The sequence below is a fragment of the Suncus etruscus genome, chromosome 12 (assembly GCF_024139225.1).
Source record: "Suncus etruscus isolate mSunEtr1 chromosome 12, mSunEtr1.pri.cur, whole genome shotgun sequence".
Taxonomy (NCBI): Eukaryota; Metazoa; Chordata; class Mammalia; order Eulipotyphla; family Soricidae; genus Suncus; species Suncus etruscus.
Genome location: NC_064859.1, coordinates 33,270,540 through 33,278,943, shown reverse-complemented (window position 1 = coordinate 33,278,943; position 8,404 = coordinate 33,270,540). Strand labels below are relative to the sequence as shown.

The 8,404-nt window shown below is 40.1% G+C and overlaps 1 non-coding gene across 1 annotated transcript; it reads left to right on the top strand.

The window, feature by feature from the left end:
• Positions 1-5,645: 5,645 nt before the first annotated feature.
• Positions 5,646-5,778, top strand: LOC126025387 (small nucleolar RNA SNORA9). The gene has a single exon (XR_007501394.1). It is a non-coding gene; the product is annotated as a small nucleolar RNA SNORA9 (small nucleolar RNA).
• Positions 5,779-8,404: the final 2,626 nt, after the last annotated feature.

Sequence of the window (8,404 nt, the reverse complement as noted above, 5' to 3'; positions counted from 1 at the left end):
TCCAGGTTCACTGCTCAGACATCACTCCTAGTGGTGTTGGGAGGGTCAATGACTTATGGCAATTATGACTAGGGGCCTTAATTAAGAGTCTGAGCCCTGGAAAGTGCATGCAAGCACTATAATATAGGAGTGCAAATCTCAGCTGAGTGTGAGCACTGCAACCTGACTGTGATTCCTAGTGAGCACCACAGCCAGATGTGTGTGTGTGTGTGTGTGTGTGTGTGTGTGTGTGTGCGTGCACTTAGCAGACTTGGTGGTGGGACTCTCATGGGCAACTCTCATGGGCAATAAGCCATTTCAGAATAACCCAGTCTCTGCATTTATAGTTGCAAAGCTACAGGTCTAGCTGAAACCAATTCTATTCTGAGCAAGCTAGAGCATCTTTGGGATATAGCTTTGCTCAAAGTTTTGCTAAATGAGTCATATGGGGGGGGATCACAAAAATTTGAACATATGAAGCCCATACTCAACCACAGGGCTATCTCTCAGGCCAAAAGAATGATTTGGGGGGAATGAAGGCTCTTGCCTTGCATGCCTCATTCTTCTGAGCACTGGCAGGGGTATCTCCAGAACACTGTGCCAAAAATAGTCCCTAAGTACTGCTGGCTCTGGCTACAACTGCCATCCCCCCAAATATATAATGTTGGAGTATGTATGTAGTTCAATGATAGAACACATACCGTACATGTGTAGGGGCCCTGGGTTCTATTTCTGGCTCTGGAAATAACAAAGAAAACAGCAAAAATAAAATATTTGGCCTTCTACTATGGTAACCTAGCCTTTTTAGCTTTTTTTCAAATTCAACATGTCTCTGATCCATTATGACACCAAAGGATGGGGATAGCTACACCTTACAGCACTCAGGCTTACTACAGGCTCTGTGCTCAGGAATCACTCTTGGAGAGTTCAGGGACCATAATGAATGCCAGAGATTGAACTCAGGTCAGGTGCACACAAGGCAAAAGCTCTGCCCATTGTACCTCTCTTCCCCTTAATAATCTTTTTCAATCTTTTCCCCTATGTGCTGGATACTTCTGATAGTTTGTTAAATAGTATTTGGTTTTTGTTTAGTTTGGTTTTGGTTTTTATTTTGGTTTTTGGCTCAAACCCAGCAGTGCTCAGGGGTTACTCCTGGCTCTACACTCAGAAATCACTCCTGGCAGGCTTGTGGGACCATGTGGGATGCCGGGATTCAAACCACCACCCTTCTGCATGCAAGGTAAACACACTACCTCCACACTATCTCTCCGGTCCCAAAAGTCAAACCAAACAAAAAGAAAAAAATTTTTTTTTGTTTTTTGGGTCAGTCACAGTTGGCAGAACTCAGGGGTTATTCCTGGCTCTATGCTCAGAAATCGCTCCTGGCAGGCTCAGGGACCATATGGGATGCTGGGATTCAAATCACCGATGTTCTGCATGCAAGGCAAATGCCTTACCTCTATGTTATCTCTCTGGTTCTGGTATTATTTTTAAGCTTTGCTCTCAGGTTTTACATCTTGATTGCAAATAAAACTTCTGGATTAATGTCTTTACTCATCTACAAACAAGAAAACATGTTGTGTTGTTTTTTTTTATGGGGGGGGGGTCACACCTGGCAGTACTCAGGGGTTATTCCTGGATTTATACTCAGAAATCGCTCGTGGCAGACTCAGGGGACCATATGGGATGCCGAGATTCGAACCACCAACCTTTTGCATGCAAGGCAAACACTTTACCTCCATGCTATCTCTCCAGCCCCATTATGTTGTTCTTATATGAAATTCACATATACTAGATACTGGTTTAAGCTGGTATTTCAGGAAATTTTATTTATGATATGCTGATAGTTCCTTTGGATTTATAAACACTAGTCCTTGAAGTTTTAATCGCTAGCCTATGATTTTTTTTTTTTTTTTGGTTTTTGGGCCACACCCGGTAACGCTCAGGGGTTACTCTTGGCTATGTGCTCAGAAGTTGCTCCTGGCTTGGGGGACCATATGGGACACCGGGGGATCGAACCGCGGTCTGTCCAAGGCTAGCGCAGGCAAGGCAGGCACCTTACCTTTAGCGCCACCGCCCAGCCCCATAGCCTATGATTTTTAAACATTTATTATGTATCAAAAGTTTTTTCTCGCTTCCTTGCCAACTAAATTACAAACCTGTCTGTTTCTCTAACCTGTGTCTCTTGTTCCCAGACTTGTTTCCAGAGAGAAGTTAAGAGCTTCCATCAGGCTGTTGCTTCCTACTTTACCCTTCCAGAGGTTTATGGGAGGAGCTGGTGTGATCCTCAGTGCTCAGGAGCCAGTCCAACAGGCAATTTGCCAAATGAGACCATACTGGTTCACATTTAGATTTGGTCCAAAATTTCTTTCTCCTATTTCCTCAACTAGTTATTAATTATTCCTTCTCAAGCCTTCCACTCTATACTATCTAACTTAAGCAAAATTTTTTGTTTATAACTTTTGTATTTATTGGGTGGTATTGGTTGGAATATCATATTCCAACTCTATCCCTGGCATAACATTTTATTTTGGAACAACTCCAGACTTAAATAGATATTGCAAGAGTAGAACAAAGAATTTCTCAAATGTTAATATTGACATTTACCTTATTATTTTTCTTTTTCTTTTTGTATATATATATATATATAGATATTTTTTTCTGAAATATTTTAACACATATGGTCATTATTCTTTTACCTTTATATAAAATACTTTGATGGGGCTGGTGAGGTGGCGCTAGAGGTAAGGTGTCTGCCTTGCAAGCGTTAGCCAAGGAAGGACCGCGGTTCGATCCCCAGGCATCTCATATGGTTCCCCCAAGCCAGGGGCGATTTCTGAGCACTTAGCCCGGAGTAACCCCTGAGCATCAAACAGGTGTGGCAATAAAATAAAATAAAATAAAATAAAATACTTCGATGTACATTTCCTAAAAAGATAGTCATTTTCTTACCTAGCCATATTATAATTAGGACATTTACATCATTGGGATATTATGTTAATCAAGAACTTGTTCAGATTTTATCAAGTATTTTATATTGTCATTTGTAATCAAAGTAAAAAAGATTTTAGGGTAAACATGTTTTGGTTGATCACCTACCAACATTAGATTTAGGCTTTTCCAAATCAAGTTATGCTTTATGTAAAAATAAAAAGCTTAAATTATGGGCCCAGAGAGATAGCACAGTGGTAGGGCGTTTGCCTTGCAAGCAGCCAACCCAGGACCAACAGTGGTTCAGATCCCGGCATCCCATATGGTCCTACATGCCTGCCAGGAGCGATTTCTGAGTACAGAGCCAGGAATAACCCCTGAGCACTGCTGGGTGTGCCCCCCCCCAAAAAAAAAAACCACCTTAAATTACATGTATTCAAATATGTAATATATTGTATTTGCTCTTGGTGGTTCTTGGGGGAATCAATTATATGGAATGCTGGAAATTGAACTAAGGTTGGCTCCATGTATGGCAAGCAACCTACCTGATGTACTATCACTCTGGCCTGATAATGCCCTCCAATATATTAAGATTTATTATTATCAACTGCATGCAAAGTACAAGTGTATATCTAAATTTATGATAAGATTAAGATTTGTTTTCTCTTTTGGTGTATTGGTCATTTTTTTAACAATTTATCATTTTCTGCTTACATATCTATTAATTCATACATAGTTACATTCACATACATAGATATTCACTGATATATATTGAATGCATAATTTTATTCTCAGATTAACTTTTGCTTCCTCTTCCACTTCCTACCTACTCTGCTCCATTTCTTTTTTTTTTTCTTTTTCTTTTGTTTAGTTTTTAGGTCACACTGGTAGTGCTCAGGGGTTACTCCTGGCTCTATGCTCAGAAATCGCTCCTGGCAGGCACGGGGGACCATACGGGATGCGGGAATTCGAACCACCAACCTTCTGCATAAAAGGCAAACGCCTTACCTCCATGCTATCTCTCCTGTTCCTCTTGTGCTCCATTTCATACGGAATTGCATTTATTCTGAAATTTCCTTTGATAGTTGACTTTTAGGGAGATTTGGCCAATACGATGCCCTGATGAAAGGCCAAGAGAAAGGAAGAATCCAAGATGTTCTTCCTCTATTTCTGACTCAGGTGACTTCTTTTCATCACTCTGTTCAACAAACCTCTTCAGTATCTCACTGTGTCCAGCCCCAATTTCTGGACTCAGTCAATACCATCTCTTCTCATCCTGCTCTAGAAATAATAGCAGTGTTTGCTCAGCTAATCTCTAGATTATTTTATTTTTTCTTATTAGGCTTCTCAATTCTTTTATTGCCTGTGGAACAAATGTATGGTATTTAATTTCATTTGCTTACTACCTAAAGCAATTTCTGTGCCTCTCAAACTCGATCACATGAGGTAAGATTTTGTTTGAAATTTTCCTTGCTTAGGAAATAACTCAAAGGGTTGAAACCAAGGCTTTGCATGCAAAACTCTAATCTCCAGTTGACCTTTCTAGAGGGCTGCATTAGAAAGATCCAAACACCACACTGGGTATGGCACTCCCCACAAACAATTAAAAAATTAAAATGTAGCAGGACGGTGGCCATGGAAGTCAGAATCTGCTAAGGAGTGTGTAACAACTCACCTGCCAATAAAAAAAATAAAAAATAAATAATAATTAAAATGTCTTTGATCAAGTGATTTCAGAAATAGCTATAGGTGATAGTTTAATCCTTCATTTTATTAGTGTCGATTCACTTACTTAAATATAGAATTAAATTGTAGCATAGAATTCCTGTGAAGTAGCAGGTATTAGGGGCTAAAATTGCAAAGGAAAGGGTAGCTATTAGAGCAAGAATATTTACTATGTATACGTGAAATACTTTAATCCTATCATTTTGAATCAGTTCTCTCTTGCTGGGCAACAAATTGCCCTAAAACAGAATGCATCTATTATCTCAGTTTCTGTGGGTAAGGAATTCCATAGTGGATTAGCTGGTTGGTTCTGAGTCAGGAAATTTCTGTCAGAATGGCTTAGACTTAGAGACTACAGTTATCTGAAAGCTTCACTGGAACTGGAGGATCCACTTCCAAGATGGCTCCCTTCTGAGCTGTGGACAGGAGACATAATCCCTCACAGGAGACTCTTCAATGGCCCATTGTTTTCTCAGTAAAACAGTTGATTTTTCCCAGAGAAAGCAATCCAAAGCCATAATGCCTATTACATCTCAAAGACACTATCCTTCTCTCTTCTATTTATTGATCACTAAGTCCACACATGCTCTGGCAAGAGAACTGTAGCTCCATATTTTGGATGGAAGAGTGCTGAAGAAATTTGCAAACATATTTTTTTTCTATTTACATTACTTTTGTTTTGGAACTAAAGCACATTGGTGTCTATGGGCTACTTCAGTCTCTGTGCTCAGGCATTCCTGGTGGGGTTCAGGGACCATTCCATGCTGGGGATTAAATCTGGGGCTCTCTTTTGCAAAGCATATGCTCCTGCTCTTTGAGTCATCTCTCTGGTCCTGTAAACATTTTTTAATTTTGTTTTTCATTGTGGGGTCACATTTGGAAGTACTCAGAACTACTCCCAGTTTGGTGCTTGGTAGATCATGAAGAGCTATGATCAAACCTGGCCTACTCCATGTAAAGTTGAGCTGTTTCTCTGGCCCTTCAAAATCATTTAAAAATCACCACATATCCTGCAAGCCTCCAGCGTGCTTGGGTCTGGTGTGACCCTGTGCATTCCTATAGTGCTTGCAATAACATTATGAAATGGTTTGAGGCCTTGCCCTTGTTACATCCAGAGCAAGGTTATAGAAATTTCAGACACTTGAGAAAAATAAACCTTAGGATTCTTACTTTCAAAAAAAAAAAAAATCACCACATATCTTAAAATTCTTTTTTGGTTTTTGGTTTTTTTTGGGTCACACCAGGCAGCGCTCAGGGGTTACTCCTGGCTCTACACTCAGAAATCGCTCCTGGCAGGCTCGGGGGACCATATGGGATGCCGGAATTCGAACCACCGACCTTCTGCATGCAAGGCAAATGCCTTATCTCCATGCTGTCTATCCGGCCCCATATCTTAAAATTTTTACTAAAAAATAGAATTCAGGGGCCGGGCGGTGGCGCTAAAGGTAAGGTGCCTGCCGCCTGCCTTGCCTGCGCTAGCCTTGGACGGACCGCGGTTTGATCCCCCGGTGTCCCATATGGTCCCCCAAGCCAGGAGCAACTTCTGAGCACATAGCCAGGAGTAACCCCTGAGTGTTACTGGGTGTGGCCCAAAAACAAAAAAACAAAACAAAAAAAAATAGAATTCAACTCATTAAAACAAATATCCTATTCTTTTCTTAGCTCTAATTCTGCCCCTCACCCATCCCTCATATGATACTTTAGGCTGAAGCACTTGAAAAATATAAACTGAATCATGTTACTCCCTTGGAGAAAAAAATCACGGAGCATAAAAGCTACAGGTTCACACTATGTGGCTTCTGCCTGGCTCTCCAGTTCCTTGATGCTCACCCTCAGCTCTTTAAGTCATGCCTGTTCCCTCTGCCCTCAGGGCCTGTGCCTAGCTGCCCCTTCTTTGGGTCTGCATCTCAGGGAGGCTTTCCCAGACCTTCCTACCCAAAGTAGGTTACTTTACTCCTGCTTATTCTCAGTGTGAAGTTATTTTTTTTTTTTTTTGGCTGGTTTAGTCTATCTCTCTAATCCAAATATATAAGGTACAAAGCAGGCAAAACCTCATTTTGTCTACCTTGATCACTCTTGTGCCCTGATATCTGACTCACAGCAGACAATTAGTATATATTAAGTATTCAAATTATACACAAAAGGAATAGTATTATTGTGTTAAGAAGGCTGATATTGGGGCTGGGTGGTGGCGCTAGAGGTAAGGTGCCTGCCTTGCCTGCGCTAGCCTAGGACGGACCACGGTTTGATCCCCCGGCATCCCATATGGTCCCCCAAGCCAGGAGCGACTTCTGAGCGCATAGCCAGGAGTAACCCCTGAGCGTCACCGGGTGTGGCCCAAAAACCAAAAACCAAAGAAAAAAAAAAAAAAGAAGGCTGATATTATAGGCAGAAGAGACTATAGAATAGAATCTATAGGTATTTAATATCTTCATATTAGAAAGGTTCATAAATTAACATTCTCCCAGAATACTATTTTTTATATTAAAAATAATTCTATGGAGTCAAGGTGAGACAAACACACAATATTTGCTTTAGAAACATGAGCATGAAGATTGCTTTTATTTTATATGAAAGTAAAAACATAACTCTCTATGCAATGTAAGATTTGAGATCAAGTTAAAAATGGACAAAGATATTGGCATTCCAATCTATTATAGCTGGAAAAGAACTTCAATCACCAGCTGTAAAAATAAACATGGGGTCAGCAGCCTTTGTCCTGCTGCTTGAGTACATTCCAGAATGAAAACTGTTGTGCAAAATGCCTAAAGCTCTGATGTTTCTGATTTAAAAATTACACAAAACCCACACAATTAGACAGGGTAGTGTGTCCTTGCAATTGATGCTTGTCATAGAGAACGACTCTGGTGACAGAGAATCTTATTTTGATAAAAAGGAAATACAATTTTTTGATGTCTCTCCTTGCAATTTCCACCATAGTCAAATAACCACAACCACTGCAGAGAGGTGGTTTTGCTGGAGATTGAATGGAACAACCCTGACTTTTGTGTTTATGACTCCAGTTTCAGCAGGAAGGGGACAGAGACAAGAGGAGGGCAAGTTTGGACATTTTCTGGGAACCAAACCCAGGTCTGCGCATGCAAGGTAAACATCCTACCTGCTGTACTATCACTTCAGCCTCTGGTTTTTATATTTAAAACCATTATTTTTCATTATTTTCAACAAGGGGTTAATATGGATATAGCCTACTCTAATGATAAGACTGGAACTGCATGGTTCCTACCCTAAACATTACTGGGAATGATCCCTAAATAACATTACAAGTGACCCTTCAGCACAGCACACAGAGCTACAACTGCTGATTATAATTACAAAACAAAACAAATTATACCTTTAACCACTTTTTCTATTTTAGAAATTGGGAAATTCACTTAAAAATGACTATTGGCACATAGTTCACATACCACACAATTTACCCACTTAAATATGCTTAATATATTCATAGGATCATGAACACATCACAATTAATTTTATAACATGTCATTATCCCAAAAAGAAACCATGCACTCATTAACTACTACCTGCCAATCTGCCCATCACTGCCTCAGCTTTAGAAAACCATTAATCTATTCTGTCTCTATAGATATATTTCCTTTGGACATTCCGTATAAATGAAACCGTACATGGTCTTCCAGGACTGACTTCTTCCACTTGGTATAATGTTTGAAGGTTCACCCATCGAAATACCTCTATTTTCTTTACCAATTTTTGGTTTTCAACTCACTAGATGTGCATGTGTTTAGTTTTT